This window comes from Solanum lycopersicum, chromosome 5 (assembly GCF_036512215.1).
Source record: "Solanum lycopersicum chromosome 5, SLM_r2.1".
Lineage (NCBI taxonomy): Eukaryota > Viridiplantae > Streptophyta > Magnoliopsida > Solanales > Solanaceae > Solanum > Solanum lycopersicum.
In genome coordinates, this window is record NC_090804.1 from 19,622,217 (window position 1) to 19,637,910 (window position 15,694).

A 15,694-nucleotide genomic window follows, 5' to 3' on the forward strand; every position below is an offset into this window, starting at 1 on the left:
ATCAGTTGTTCCTCTTAGCCCGTGGTTTTTCCCTTATTTAGAAGGGTTTCCACGTAAAATTGTCATTATTTTCCCATTTATTTCCATTACTTTTACCATATATACTTTTGTATTTGTCCCCGTTTTCCCAATATATATTTCGTACATGAATAAGTTGTTGAGTTTATAACCACACTGCAATTTTTAGTCCCACTTGCCCAATCAATCACAATAGGAACATCATTCACTATTCTGTCCACAAAGTTTGGGTCCATGAAGTCTGATATACCCCTAAATGTGAACTTTTCATGATCGCCAAGGAACGCATAGATTCAAGGGTTAAAGGACCATAGATTAGTGTGGTTTCCGGGCCTATTTACAAAACCTAATAAGTCGTCAACCCCTTAGGGATCGCGGCTTGACAACAACCAATCCCACAACATGTCCCATTAGCTCACATCCACCTCTCGAACAAGTTATCATACAACCAGTGATGAAATTCTTCCCTTCATATAACGAAAAACCAAAAACCATAGTCGAATCATCACATACTATAAGAATCAACTTGTTATCATTCTCAGATAACGTGAAAAATGAGACTCTTGTATTGAGAAACACAAGTTGTTGAGCAGATAGTTCACCATTTTCTTCATAACATTTGCTTGCCAACACGTTTCTAATACGTATTTGACTAGTTGATATGTCGATGAACTCCATGGGTTTAGTTGTTATGTTGAGTACATTCGTGGCTTCGGTGTTGAGATAGGCAATACGAGGGTTCGAGGAAGTGTTGCACCTGATGTCAAGTATAGGATGTATAGAGCAACCAACATCTAAACCAATACCAAATGGATAAGGAACAGTCAAGCTCCCATATTTTGTTTGGCAGCCAGGCTTTGCCATGTTGTTGTTCATCATGTTTGTGTTCTCTATTGACATAGCTAACATAGGTAGAACAAGAAGCATAAAGGCAAGAAAAGCCATCTTGTTATACTTCAGGTTTAGCTAGTTTTTATTTGAAGTGATATGGTTATATTTTCCATCATCACACACACACATATATATATGGATAATACTCCACTGCTTTAAAAAGAATGATGACCTAGTTTGACTTGATACGAAGTTTAAGAAAAATATTTTTTTTCAATATTGTGGTTCTGTATTAAAGTTATGTCAAATGCACCAAAATATTTTTTAATCTTTGTGGTTTAAATCAAACATGTCAAGCAGAAAATTGAAAATAAAGTGTTATCAAAAAAAGAAAGAAATTATTCTTTTTTAAACAAAATAAAAAAGAAAGTAAGTCATTTTTTTAAACGGAAGGGAGAATATATATTTTGGAAATTCACTTGAAATTGTTATAGAAGGTATCAAATTTCTTGTCAAGTTAGATAGTTCTTTTGAATTCCTAAGCACTGAAATAGCATAAGGTGTTGAAGACCCCTCGATTGCGATAGTGTTTTGCCGGTTACATAGTTTAAGAAAGAAAGAAAGACTTTTGAAACCTATAACCTGCATCATCCATAAACATTTTAATGTGGCTACAAAATCATGTAATTATGTTTAAAATGAGAAATTTGAAGTTCATTTCTAAATAGAGAGATGTAATAAAAACAATAATTTATGGTTTATTTATATTGATCTTCATATCTTAACCATCCCTTGTTATCTTTTACCTATCTTAAATAATCAGTATCACTCCCTTTATATTAAAAACACATCTCAATTTTGAGTTGGCCAAATATTGTTCGCACTGGAGAACACGCGTGTGTAGATCAACTCAACACGGAGGTGAGTTGTAATAGAAGGGAGCGGTAGTTTAGATTGCTAAATATAACAATTGATAGTTAAAATATGAAATTTGTGAAAATATAACAGTTCAGATTTTTATTTTTATTTTTATTTTAACTCCAAAAACAAAACAAGTGGGAACTATTCAATACTTGTACTAAAGTCTAATTCTTGAGAGAGAAAAAAGAAGGATAACATTAGAACTATATAAAAAAATATATATAATTTTGTATATATTATATATTGTATTGTCTATAAACTTAAATAATGCAGACGACCATTGAGAGAATTTCGTGCTTTGCATATCAGATAGATGCCTCACTGTTCATGGCCTAGTTGACAGTAAAATATATATAGTTTCCAAAACACTTTGAAGGAGTGTGACTACATATCAATATAATATTTCTCGAGACTGTTAATTTTAGACAAAATTTTATTTATATTTAATTATAAAAAAGTTCACCTAATTATTAAGCAAGTCAAATATTACTATATATATTTTTTGAATTGAAAAGATTTTCTTTCCCTTCCAATGATTTTTTAAGAAGTTTTTCTACAAGTAGTACTCTTAAAGAAATATATAATTTTTATGCTTGCTAAAAAAAGGATTAAATTTGGAGGTCTAAGACACATCTGACATCCCCCATTTTCTACCCTTTGTAATCGACCCTACAACTTGTTTTTTAGGGAAAGGTGAATTTAAGATTTTTTATTTATAGATTCTGAACTAGGTATAAATAATCTTTTATATAAATATGGGGTTGAACCAAATGTATTAGATTCTGCTTAACTCCTAGCTCCATCCTTGTTTCAAAGTCCCCATCTGTTGTAAATAATGATGTTATTGGTGAAGAGTTATGATTTAATTAAAGTAGCGATGGAAAATATATATCAAGAACGAAAAACTATGCGAAGAACACAAAGACGAAGATTTGACAATATAAATGAGGAAAATTTGCATAAATATACTATAAATAAAAAATATTTATCATTTATAGTAATAATATTTTTTTTTCACTTTATCGTTTTCAATACATTTATAATACACTTTTAATTCATATTACAAAAAATAAATTATTATTCACATATAATACAAGTTTATTGATGGATAATATATTTATCACATTTTAATACACATATAATACAATGTGTCAACTTCTTACCAAACAGGCATAATATATTTTTAAAAATAGTTATAATACATATATATTGCATACTTAATTCACTTTTAATACATATTCCAAATTTAACATAATATTGCTATAAATAATAATTAAAAAAATATCGGTAAAATAGTTGTAATATATATATATATATATATATATTTCCTAATGTGATGTTGTTATTGGTGAAGAATTTTAATTTGGCTGAAGTACCTATTATTGGCAAACATATATCAAGAACATAAAAAAAATATACGAGGAACAGAAGAAGATTTGATAACATAAATAACGAATACAGACAATTGAAGATTTGAAATACGTGCAATACTAGAACAATATTTTCTCCCTCTCTCTTCTGTGAGATTGTATGGGACTGTACGTAAATAAATTTAATGGATATGTGAATTTTTGTATTAAGCAAACAATAAAGAAACATTGTTGGTAAAAATATACACTAGAAATTACAAAAAGTTGATATAAAAAAATGATTTAGTGATAACCAAAGAATGAAAGGACACATTCTTTTAGGGAAATTTTCACATAAAGCTATCATAATTAAAGAAATTATTCTCTTTATCTAAAGTTTTCATAATTATAGACCGTAGCTATATTTTTAAGTTACTACAACACTAGTTGACATTCGGCTGTATAATTTTTTTTTCAAAGTTTTATACAAAATTGAATTCACAATTTTTTAAAACAAATGGCAACAATCTCGGGTAGAAAATGGTATAAAATCCTTAATTCACAGAATATTATCTTGTTAGACTTTGCTACAAGTTATATCTTCTTCGTACTAATTGATTTCATCTTCGTACATCCAATCCAATCTCAGCGACATCTAATTTTTCTTGGCTAGTAACGTATATTTTATTTGCATTGATTTGTATTTTTAATTTGCATTCAATTAGATAAGGAATTAGAAAAAATAGAACAATAGAACTGATTTATATATGCAATTGTATAAATTCTCCATTAATAATTGGAGTTTCATTTTAATAGTGGTTTGCAATTGTATTTAAATAGATCGAGGATTGACTAATTTTTATCCGTGATTGTATAATTACTCGATTGATAATTGAAATTTGGTTAAAAAAATTGTTTTCAATTGTATTTGAAATGATCAAGAAAGATGGCCTTATATGTGCAATTTGGGTACGTAAATGTATTAAAGTAGAATTCAATTGTATAATCTAGTGTATGTCAAATTGTATATATCCTTAGTTGTATGAATATATTCACCAATAATTGTTTATAGACTTGTATATTTTGCGTATGTATACTTTTACGTTATTTGTAGAATCTTATAAGAAAGTGTTTGTATGTGTATAATTAGACTTGATGAGATTAGTGCTTGTATATGTATAATTGATTGTTGGGGGTAAATTATGTGGAACAGTTGTTTGTATAAATTGACTAATTTTTTTGTAGTTATATAATCGACAGAAATTTGATTTGTAGACTTGTATAATTTAATTGTGGACTTGTATATTTTGTATATGTATAATTTTACATATTTATTTTGTGGAAAAGTTGTTTGTTGAATGTGTGTTTGTGTATCTTTGAATTCATGTTTGTATATGTATCTATGAGTTATTTCTCTCCATACAGTAATGTCTTCCATCTGTATTTTGGTAAAACATTCTGAAAAATGGGATGCTATAAATTATTACATTGACTACGTTATCAGGGGTACTTTTTAGAGAAAAATGCGTTTGAAAATATATAAATTTATACGAATACCAAACCTCAAGAGTAGATATAAAAAATATATACAACAGTAAATCCGAGCTTGAGGCGTTTATACAAATAAATAATATCATACAAGTAGTATAATTATATTATTATACAACTATGGGTCCAGGTTTACCCAAACCAAACCCAAATACAAAGAAATATAGTAAAACATAATTTATTTAAGAAAAGCTATAATGAGAATTTCTTTTACCTAATAAATATACAGTTGAATTCGTATATACAAAATGAATTTGTATGAAAATATATGATATATTGTATTTTCAAATTTCAAAAGTTTATACAAATTTGAAAATTTAAAAAATCAGAAGGAATTCGAAAGATATACAAAAACAAATCAGAAAATGATGAAATCACAAAAAATGTAAAGAGAATCGGAAATCATATTGAGAGGGAATTTCAAAATTTGAAATCAATTTTGATTAAGAGAATAAAGGAAAAAATAAGGAAAAGTGATTGAAGAGAGAGAATGGAACCATTTATATATAAGGAAAAGAATGTTATACACAGTTATACAAATAAGAAGAATTTAAAAAAGTAATTATCGAAATTAAATGGTTACGGATGGTAATATAAACAAACATTAACTATGATAGATAATTAAGTGATATAAATTTGCTTAGTTACATAATTTTTTCTTTTTTTCATTCAAAAGACATTTCTTCATCTAAAATATTTATTAATCCATCAATTTTATTTAAAAGAAAATTCCAACACTACTTGTGGGAAGTCAATTTATTAGGAAAGAGAACTTGAAATTTATGGACTAAAATATGTCATTGACATTTATGTATTTATATAAAACTAGGGAATTTGCTGGCTGTTTGCGCGGTGGCTAAAATTTTTTAGGGTTAATTTTACAAAATTCAATTCCCTTCTGATTTATAATATTAAGTATATCTTTCTTATTTTGATTTTTCTTTCAACCATTTTTAAAATTTTATTTAAAATAAATGTAAATCAATTATAATTTGACAACTTTGTCATTTTTGTATTAAATTTTTCATATTAATCCACATTATTTTAAAAAAATGACTTATATAATGAAATTTTAAAAATAATCAATATGAAGAAGTGTGAATCTTTGTTTGGTAAAAAAAAGACCCATTTATATATATTTATATAATATATATTATAGTAAGACAATGACAAGACAAATGTTGTTGAATGACTTTCCCCTCCAACTTCATAACTTTGATTATCACTCTTTCATCAACTACCACTTTCTTCATAGAGAAAAACTGCTCAATCTTATAAACCAACCAGCTCTATGATCTTTCCCACAAAATCTTAAGAGCTCTATTCTTGACAATCAATAGAAATTTGATTCATGAAAATGAGGATTATTATCATTATTAGGTATTCTTTCCTTTTTATCACTATAAGAAAGTACATACCAAAAAGTATTAAACTTTGTTTATCTATGAAGCCTATACTATTACATAAGGATATCGGAACAAGACCCACGACATATTCAAACTACTAAATGTAATATAAAGGTGAAGTCCTCCAGAATGTAAAAAGATGCACCAAAGCTGTTTGGAATATTCCATGACCTTAACGAAACATCTGCTGATGATCCTGAATATATGTATATGTATCATGAAATGATGCAGGCCAAATGGATCAGTACATGAAATGTACAAGCATGTAAGGGGAATTTCAAAAAATAAACATAAGGTTGAACTGGTGGAAAAGAAACAAACATACCTCTTCTCAACTCAATCAACTCAACTCTACTCAAAGAAATATAGTTTGACTCAACTTAAGAAAACATAGTTCAACTCAACTTAGAGAAAATATGGCTCAACTCGATAACATGATATTGAACTTAGTAAAATAAGGATCAACTCAAAAATAAGATGCACAACTATGGATACTCAACTCTGGATACTCAGCTCTAAATAAAGTAACAACAAAATATGCAATATATGGAAACCATTTAAAATAGTAGAAAACAACTCAATGTATTGAAGGATATAATAATAACCAAGTTTGTATAAGGATACAAAATAACTTTGTTTGTATATGGAAATACAAAATAAACTATATGTATATACATATACAAAATATCTTTGTGGGAGTTTCTCTACTTGACAATCATTCGTATGAGCAATTTCATCATACAATGTTTCACCCATACTGCTAGAATTGTGCTATATCTTACCAGGGTATAGAAATTCTCAAGTAAGTTGATCCACTAGTGTATGCTAAAATCATTAAGGAATCATCTAAAAAGTATGACCCTTTCTGCCCATGTTGGCTACATGGTTTATGGTGGCTATGAGTTGTCTGAACTTTCCTCCATATCAATGTTCAATACTACTCCAAAAATATAACTAGCTCATATGTTAGAACATAACTCTTTATGTGGTTTAAGAATATTACTCAAAATCTTTATCTAATAGGAGACGGTGCTCGATTGCTTAAAACTCTTTCGAAAATATCAATTTCCTCCTCTTTTAAATGTGAAAACATTTACTCTTTAGAATACTTAGTTCTCATATAATTTTTCAAGAAAATGAACTTAACTCTGTTTTATACGTTTTAGGAAAAATATTTTTTATTTAAGATTTTTCGACTTTTTTAGAGTTGCTACTTAATTTTTTAAGAAAAATTAAGAAACTTATGTTTTCAGAAGACTTAAACAGAAAAATCGATTGAAAACTTTTTAAAGGGGTTCGGGGATTCCTATTTATATTTTAGTAAGGTTTTTACAGTACCTAAAATATTTGCTAACTTGCAATTATCCGACAACTGATTTTATTTGGCTAAAACTTAACTTGAATTATTTTGGGGTAAAAATTATTTAGAGTTGTTTGGAAATGAATACTTAACTTTTTATCTAAGTGAAACATCTAACTTTAAAAATTTATTATTTTAAAACTATTTAAACTTGATTCAATTTTAAATCGCTAAAACATTACGACGTTCTATGGAGATTTGAAGTTTTCTAACTTTAAACTAGCGACAAATAAAAGCAGATAAGTAATAAAAATAAGGGAGAGAGAGAGAGATAGAGTTTGGGCCCAAACCCGGGTTGTGTCCGCCTCGAACGGTATTTAGACAATTTCTTTTGTGTTTTTGACCCATTTCCACCTGTCATAAACTAATTACGAAAAGAAACTACAGAAAAGGAGTACAACAAGGGCTTAGGCTCAAAAATGACAAATACAATTAAGTAAAATAGATTTGGCCCCTTGGTAAACTTCATCCACTCTTTGACTTTCTGCCTTGCAATTTCCCAACGTTGGAGTCCTGTTCATCGGTTTTCGGGGGAGACTCGAAAAGATGAAATTAAGCCTTTACGATTTTTTGAAATGCGGGGAAGAAAGAGTTCTCGACAAACTCGGGCAAATGCACTTACAAAGGCAAATAAAAGCCACATTAGTAAAATAATGACAATAATAATAGTAATAATAATAATGAAAGGAAATAAACAAATAGATGCATTGACACACCTTTACAAAAGGACAAAATAAAATAACAATTAAGACTAGCAAAATTGACATGACAAACCCATAACACGATATTAAAGAATCAATCTAAAACTAATCGATTTGTTAGCTATGGGTTACAGTAAGAAGAGATGATATAAAAAGGGAATTCCTTCAAAAGTGCTGCAAATATTTTGCAAGATTAAACACATACTTTACTCAAAAATAAACCTTTCAGCCTTACCGACAGCGAACTTTAAACAATGAAAAAAGATACATATTTGTTTAGCGTGCTTAAGGATAGTAAAAAAAACTATACTAAAACGTAGTCTAAAACTTTGCCCGTATTTTATAAATTCAAAGTGAGGGAATGAAGCTAGCAAATAGTCCGTATATTATACTTGAACGATTAGCAATATGCCCAGGAAGCAGGAGCCACAACTAGACAAATAGCGTTGCAGCTAAAATTCTGCACTTTTTTTAGAGAGGCGTCTAACCCTTGAAAAGCAAGCAAAATGTGTATTACTAAGTATACTCATTTAGACTGAACATGGAGGACTTCTAATTATAAGAAGGAGTGATGAATAAGCGTAAACCATAGAAGAAATCACAACCCTAAATTCTAGAAATGCGAATAAATACACAAAGTAGAGGAAAGTGTGACAACCTGCAGAGATGAATAATGAGCAAAAGCATTTAAGGAAGGAGTAGGAAAAAGAGTATCAAACACAACTATAATTTGGATGCGAACGCTAAACAAATTAAAAATATGATCTCTATCTTTTAAAATTTACAGCAAATGCAAATTTGTAGCTCAGGACAACAACAACATGAACAGGGACTGTGGCACTCGATCAACATAATGATCCAGCCAACTGTTTGAAGCAAAATACTGTAAATTAAAAAAAACAATGCAGATGCAGCCCAACAAGATCGCTTAAGGAAAAGAAAACTACACATATTTAAGATTTAAATTGTATTATACACATAAGAAAAGACTAACACAATGGACGACATTTACAGCAAAAGGGGGGACAGAACATTGTTACAATACTACCAAGAAGATATAGCGACTGTATACCACCCTTCCAAAAAAACCACATACAGGGTATCAAGAATATGATGACCGGATGACAACAACACTGACAAGAAACCAGCAGAGCTTTGATATTAAACTACGACTAATTCGTGGAACATACGCCTTATGTAACGACATCAGTCTGACGAATAATTAGTGGATAGACAACAGAACAACGATTTCCACATGTCATTAGAACAAATCACAGTAAACACAGAGAAGAGGGGGGAAGAAGATGAAACTAACAAAGGAAGGACGTTTACCTCTTGCAGTGCAGTGAACTTGGGACGGCACGAGCAAAGAGGGGCATCTAATTTTGACGGTTCCAAGAAATTTCAATGATCGAGGAAAACGAACAAAGACCCAAAATATGCCTGAACTCCTGTTATATTTGTCTAAGTATTTATGTGGAATTTTTATAACTAAAGGTTAGTGTCTTCTCCCGATTTTTGAGCTATTTATCTCTAAACCAAAAAAAAATTCAAAATTGAGGAACTTCTTTGCTCAAAGAACTTTCTGTTAAAAAAACTCTCTCTTTTTTATCGAACATCCTCTGTATTTCTTTCTGCAAAATCTTTTTACCAAAGAAAATTTTTGAAACCAAAGAAAAGTACCCCACTCAACAAAGAACCAAAGCAATTATATTTATAAGGGAGCTAGGGTTTTCGAAATGTGCGGGAAAAGGGCAAAGACGGGATTTGCCTTCTATCCCAAACAATTGAAATTTCTCGCCAAAGAAAAAAAAAAGCTGAAGACAACTTGAATTCGTACAACACTGTACGATTCCTCAACATACATCAACGAGAGCCGCTCGATCTTGGGCCAAGGAAGAGCAATCACGGAGATCGCTCCACCTGGCCTGCGAAGGACACATTTTTTCGCTGGCGACGAACTGTTTATACTGTTAGAGGGCAAATGGTGACGCGCTGGAGTTCTGGGTTGATACTCTACTGGAGCCGCATGAAGAAACGCGTAAGGGGATGCTTTCTATTCATGCGCACCCTGCTGTTGCGTTTGACGCTATCGCCGCTTCTGTTTTCCTTTGGAAGAAGAAACGGATGCGGTCGGGTCTGATGGAGAATTAAAGGGAATGTTGGGCTAAAAGAAAAATGGGGTTATTTGGGTAAAGGAGAAAAAAAGGTTGGGCTAGGGGTTTGGGTTTTTTTAATTGTGAATTAACTAGGGTTTGCTCTAGAATATGGAAGAAGGGCCCAAAAGAATGGTTTATCTAAATGGACCGTAATATTGGCTAATAATAATAACAATGAGCTTCTTAATTTTATGAAACCAGATAATCTACTTAATAATGAAAGAACTTGTTAAAAATATAAACTCATATATAACTAAACTAATTAGTAAAATATTTAAACAAAGTAAAATATTTTTTGCGATGATTTTCGAGTAATCATAAAAATATATAATTATACGCATAATTACGCAAAACATACGCTATCTAAAAGTTATAAATGTAACTATGATAACTTAGAATAACTTGGAAATCATTTTATTTTATATAAATTCTTTAAACTTTATAAATCTAATTATCTGGAATCGTTTAGAATTGAGAGGCTCATTGATTAATTATTATCGAAGATCGTTAAAATCGGGTGTTACAAACTCTATTCTCTCTCAACTCAAGTGCTCAGGTCTTAAAACAACTTTAGGAAAAATTGTAAAAAGACTTGTCAACATAAGGTTCATGCCTAATTATGAATGTGAATGTCTCAATTCAAAATTTTCAATAACCATAAATAGAACTCCATACACTGAACTCAACACCTCAGAAAACAAAAAATACAACGAAAATACACATTTAAAGAATGCTCAACTCAGAGGGTTCACGAGGAATTATGAGCAGGATCAACTCAACTCAAGGACTTCATGATACTACTTTTATTCAAGGATGCTCAACTCGTAGGGTTCATGCAAAATTATGGACATAAAACTCAACTCAATGACCTTCATGGGTAATATGTACTAGTCTCGTGGTTAGGAAGATAATCTCAAAAAGGATTAGAAACTTAAAACTCAAAACTTAGAACTTGAAGATACTAGTCCTCTCAAAGATAGTCAACTGATGGAAATTTCAAATCAAATCTAATTCATTTGGGATGATGATACTAGAGAATCAAGCTGATAGATGATTTACCTTTTCTATTACTTCACATGAAATTTTGACATGATACCTCTAATTTGTTTGAACAACATGTTGTTGTAAGTCTTACGATAAATATCTTCATCACGAACACTTGATATGGAGTTCACCAAGACATATACTTCACCATGAACTTTGTAGGAAATTTACATAGCTTGAGGCGTGTCGAAAGACATAGTCCTTAAGGATATGTCACCCGAAATGAGTATATCCCTCATGATTCAACAAAGTATTATAGTATAAACTAGGAGCAAGATACTAACAACGATACACATAATAAAGAAAATACATCACATGAAAAATGGAGAAAGGAGAAAGGACAAACTCTTTTCTCTACATCTTCCGTGAACCAAGAGGCAAATCATTTATATGAAATGAGACCAAATATCTGCAGGAAATTCAAGACAATAAAAAGAGGATTAATGGGTTATAAAGGATAATAAAAGTTATGTTTTAAACGTGAAAGTAAAAGCCAAAATATGGCTTTCAATGGTGGAAAATATAACGGAAGTATGGCTAATCAAGGCCAGGCATTCGATCATAATAAATATATACTTAATACTCATAAACAAGATACAAAAGAATGCACCTAGAGTATATTATAAATATTTCTTTTTGAGATATTAGAACCAGTTTTCCAACAATCTCATATATATCTCAAAAGAATATAAGAAATTGAAATAAATAAGAAGTTTTGTTGGATTTTCACATATGAGTACAATGCATTAAATTTGGTGTCCGTAGACTATGAACCAGATCTAGGTAAAACAAGATTAAACATACAGAACTATTGTTGAAGTTTAGAACTTTTATGAATCAATAATTCTTTTGTAAGTATAACAATTATTATATCACATTATACCCATACATTCTTTGTTGTTATCGTGATTGTGTGCTAAGAGGTCATGTGTGTGTCCTGGTATTCATCAGTGCTCTAGAAATTTGTCACAATTTTATAGAAGTGGCACCACTTCACATTTATGTAGGTCCAATCATCAAGTGTATTCTGCAAAGCAATACACCAACTATAAAGGATATGACTTGGATTAAGAGCTCTAACTCTGCGTCACTTTGCTTTGCAGATTATTGTACTATACTCACACATCATAGGAGGGACGTAACTTTATAGTTTTTATTGATCAACTAATGACTTGTTATTACCCATATGAACCTAGTTCATGGGATCTCCAATCACTTAGGTTGGGTTACCATCACTGTTGATTTTCTCATATGACTAAAGGTCTTACTACCCTCGATGTTTCATTAGTCCTTGAATTGAATCAGATTCACCTCTGACTACACATAATTTATTTACGTAAATAATTGGTCTCACTATAGTATTTTCATCACACAGTGTCTTCAACACATATCTTATTTAGTCACATATAAATTGATTGTCTTAACCACTTAGTCTCATTACCAATCAACTCCACAACAATTAAATCTAGTTAATTGTTTTTATATTATGGCATTTACAAAAACATACCAGCTTCTTATACATTTGCCATCATATATTGTACCATCTTCAACAAAATATTTAATTTTTTAGTATCGTACTTATTTTACCTCTCAAGTATTACTAAAGTCTCTTATTTAAGATGATGTATCAAGAATGAATATCATTTTCAACAACAAGAACATTGGAAGTGTTTCACTATTAAAAACTAAACAATACTTTTTATATTTCCCCACGCTAACATATAATTCAATTAAATCACAATTTATTACCACAAATATGTATATACAACATTAATTAACATGAAATTTGAAACATAGATCTTATTTTTCTTTTCTAAGAATCATGTAACACAACTTCAACAAGATATCCCTACACTTTTAAATATCTCATAAAATTTCTATTTCATTTCCACATATCAATTTATACATAAAAAATAGTCTATATATGAGAACTAGTAAATTCAATAAATTGTTAATTATGAGAGGCATTCCGTCAAACAATAAGAATAAAACTCATGTCCGTTTATATGCACAAACATAGATCGTTTCAAGTCAAATCTAGAAAGGTAATTCACTAACTTAGTGAATGAGTCAGTAGCAAACATAAAATTTCATCTTATCAAATTAAAATAAATGTTTATTTAATTATTGTTTGCACTAATTAATTAATTTGCACTAATATAAATATCACGTACCACCTCAGATAATGCTATATATATATATATATATATATATATATATATATATATATATATATATATATATATTTTTTTTTTTTTTCCCTTATATAGAAGTAGGAGTTGAGTTGTACGAACATAGCTCCAAAAAGTTGTACCAAAAGCATTTCAAATTATACTATTAAGGTCTCATAATTTTTGGCCCTATTTGACTGGCTCTTGTACACGTGGAAGGATAATAATTTTGGAATTTACTCTATTATATAAGCCAACAAGCAGTTGTACGAACACTGCATTGATTAATTGTACCAAAATTAGTATGAATTGTACCATTAAAGTAAGTTGAATAAGGATGTATTAGGAAATCAACATTGTATGTAGTCTTGCATGGTTCTTTTGTGTGTCCCCCACGTGTCCTCATTAAGATTTGATTTCATTGCATGTCGATAATCACTCTCTGTCTTTGTTCTCTCAAATTTTCTGCCTTTTTGTCAATCACACTTTTTTCTGGTTTAGTAGCTACGGGTATTATGGTGGTTTATTCTAAGGTACTTTCAGTTTGTTGAATGGATGGTGGTGATTCTTGCAGGTAAACCCAACATATAATGATTTATATTCATGCCTCTTACTCTGGTTTCATTTAGGATTGGAATAATTTCAAGAGAAATTGGATGCCCTTAAATTTTTTATGTTTGCATGACATGTAGCTCTTCTTTTTATAGGACGTGGAGTGCAAATGTGGATGTTGACCGCATGGTAAGATGAAGGCTTGAAATTTTTTTGATGATCTTAGTTTAACATTTGATTATAAAATGTTCATGTCACTTTTCAATCAATAAATTCAACCCAAACTCTATAAATTATTATTGTCAGGTGTGGTCAAACTTGTGAAAGTGTATGCTACTGATGCTTCTTAAATTTGCTGGTAAGTTTATTATATGTGGATATATTGCAATTGTAAAAACTTTTCGGTTTATATTGACCTAAGGAATGTTATGGTTCTCCTCTATGAAGAAGAGTTAAAGGAGTAATTTTGTGTTTATGCTTAGAAAGCTAATTCACTGGAAGATATTCTCTTCTAAAAAAAGCTTACAAATTCTAAAGAATATTTAAATTTAATGTCTGAACATTGCGATTTACCATAGTGAAAATCTGCTAATACCATTGTTTATAATTTTATACCTTTATAATGTATTTCTCTCGAGAAATAAAGATAATTTCGGGATAATTTTTCAGTGTAGCTTCTGTTGGTGTAAAATACCGAAAATAATAAATTACAGTTAAAATAAAATGTACAAAAATTGAATAAATTATCATTTAGGCTAAGGTGCGGATATTTCATGTTTAAATCAAGTTGGAGATGAAACTTATTACATAAATAACATATAATCATCTAATGACTTCATTTGTAACTCTTTCTCCCCTACATTTCAGTGTTATAGTAGAAACATCCCCTAAACTATTTGATGTTGGAAGTTAGGGGTTTTAAAATATAAAAAAAATGGGAATATATTGAGATTTTCGACGCAGTTGAGTTTCCTTTAGTTTCTTCTGCTTATGTCTTTAAAAAATTTAGAGCCATTTAGACTATTTTTTATTTTACTAATATGCACTTTTATAGTTTTATTACACGGAAGAAGTAGCAAAAAATATGATTTGAGAAGTAAATACAAGAATTTACATGTCAATCTCTTGAAAAGTAAAGTTGATAACTGGTAGTTAAGACATGAGACATCGGAGCTGATCTTTAACGGATGAATCAAGGTTAGATTAATTAGTTTGTTGTTCAAATTATATCCAATAATATCATCATTCAACTTAGTTCTTCTCTATAGAAATTTAGAGACTATGATTATATTATTGAATGGATTAATAATCTCTATAATACTATCCATTGGTTCTTCTCTGTAGAGCCTATATTAGATTATTGAACAAATTGAATATTCTCTATAATACTATTGATAACCAAACTTTTTCCCTAATGACCTTAGTACTTGAAATCGAATTGCGTGATGCATCACATGATAAATTTGTTGCCAATGATACATGAGGTTTATTTGTTGAGGTTGACAAGATGATAGATATGAAGTTCAGAATTTTTCATTTAGCCCTCTATTAAGTCTTTCCTTCTCATTAACTCCCATCACAGGCAAGATCAATTCTTTTAAGTGAATCTTTTTATTCCATTGCTAAATGCTGTC

General features: G+C 29.8%; 1 long non-coding RNA gene across 1 annotated transcript; it reads right to left on the minus strand.

Moving 5' to 3' along the window:
- Positions 1–7,707: 7,707 nt before the first annotated feature.
- Positions 7,708–10,292, minus strand: LOC101260727 (uncharacterized). Its single transcript, XR_182730.5, has 2 exons — positions 9,467–10,292; positions 7,708–8,050 (listed from the first exon to the last, which is right to left on the minus strand). It is a non-coding gene; the product is annotated as an uncharacterized lncRNA (long non-coding RNA).
- Positions 10,293–15,694: the final 5,402 nt, after the last annotated feature.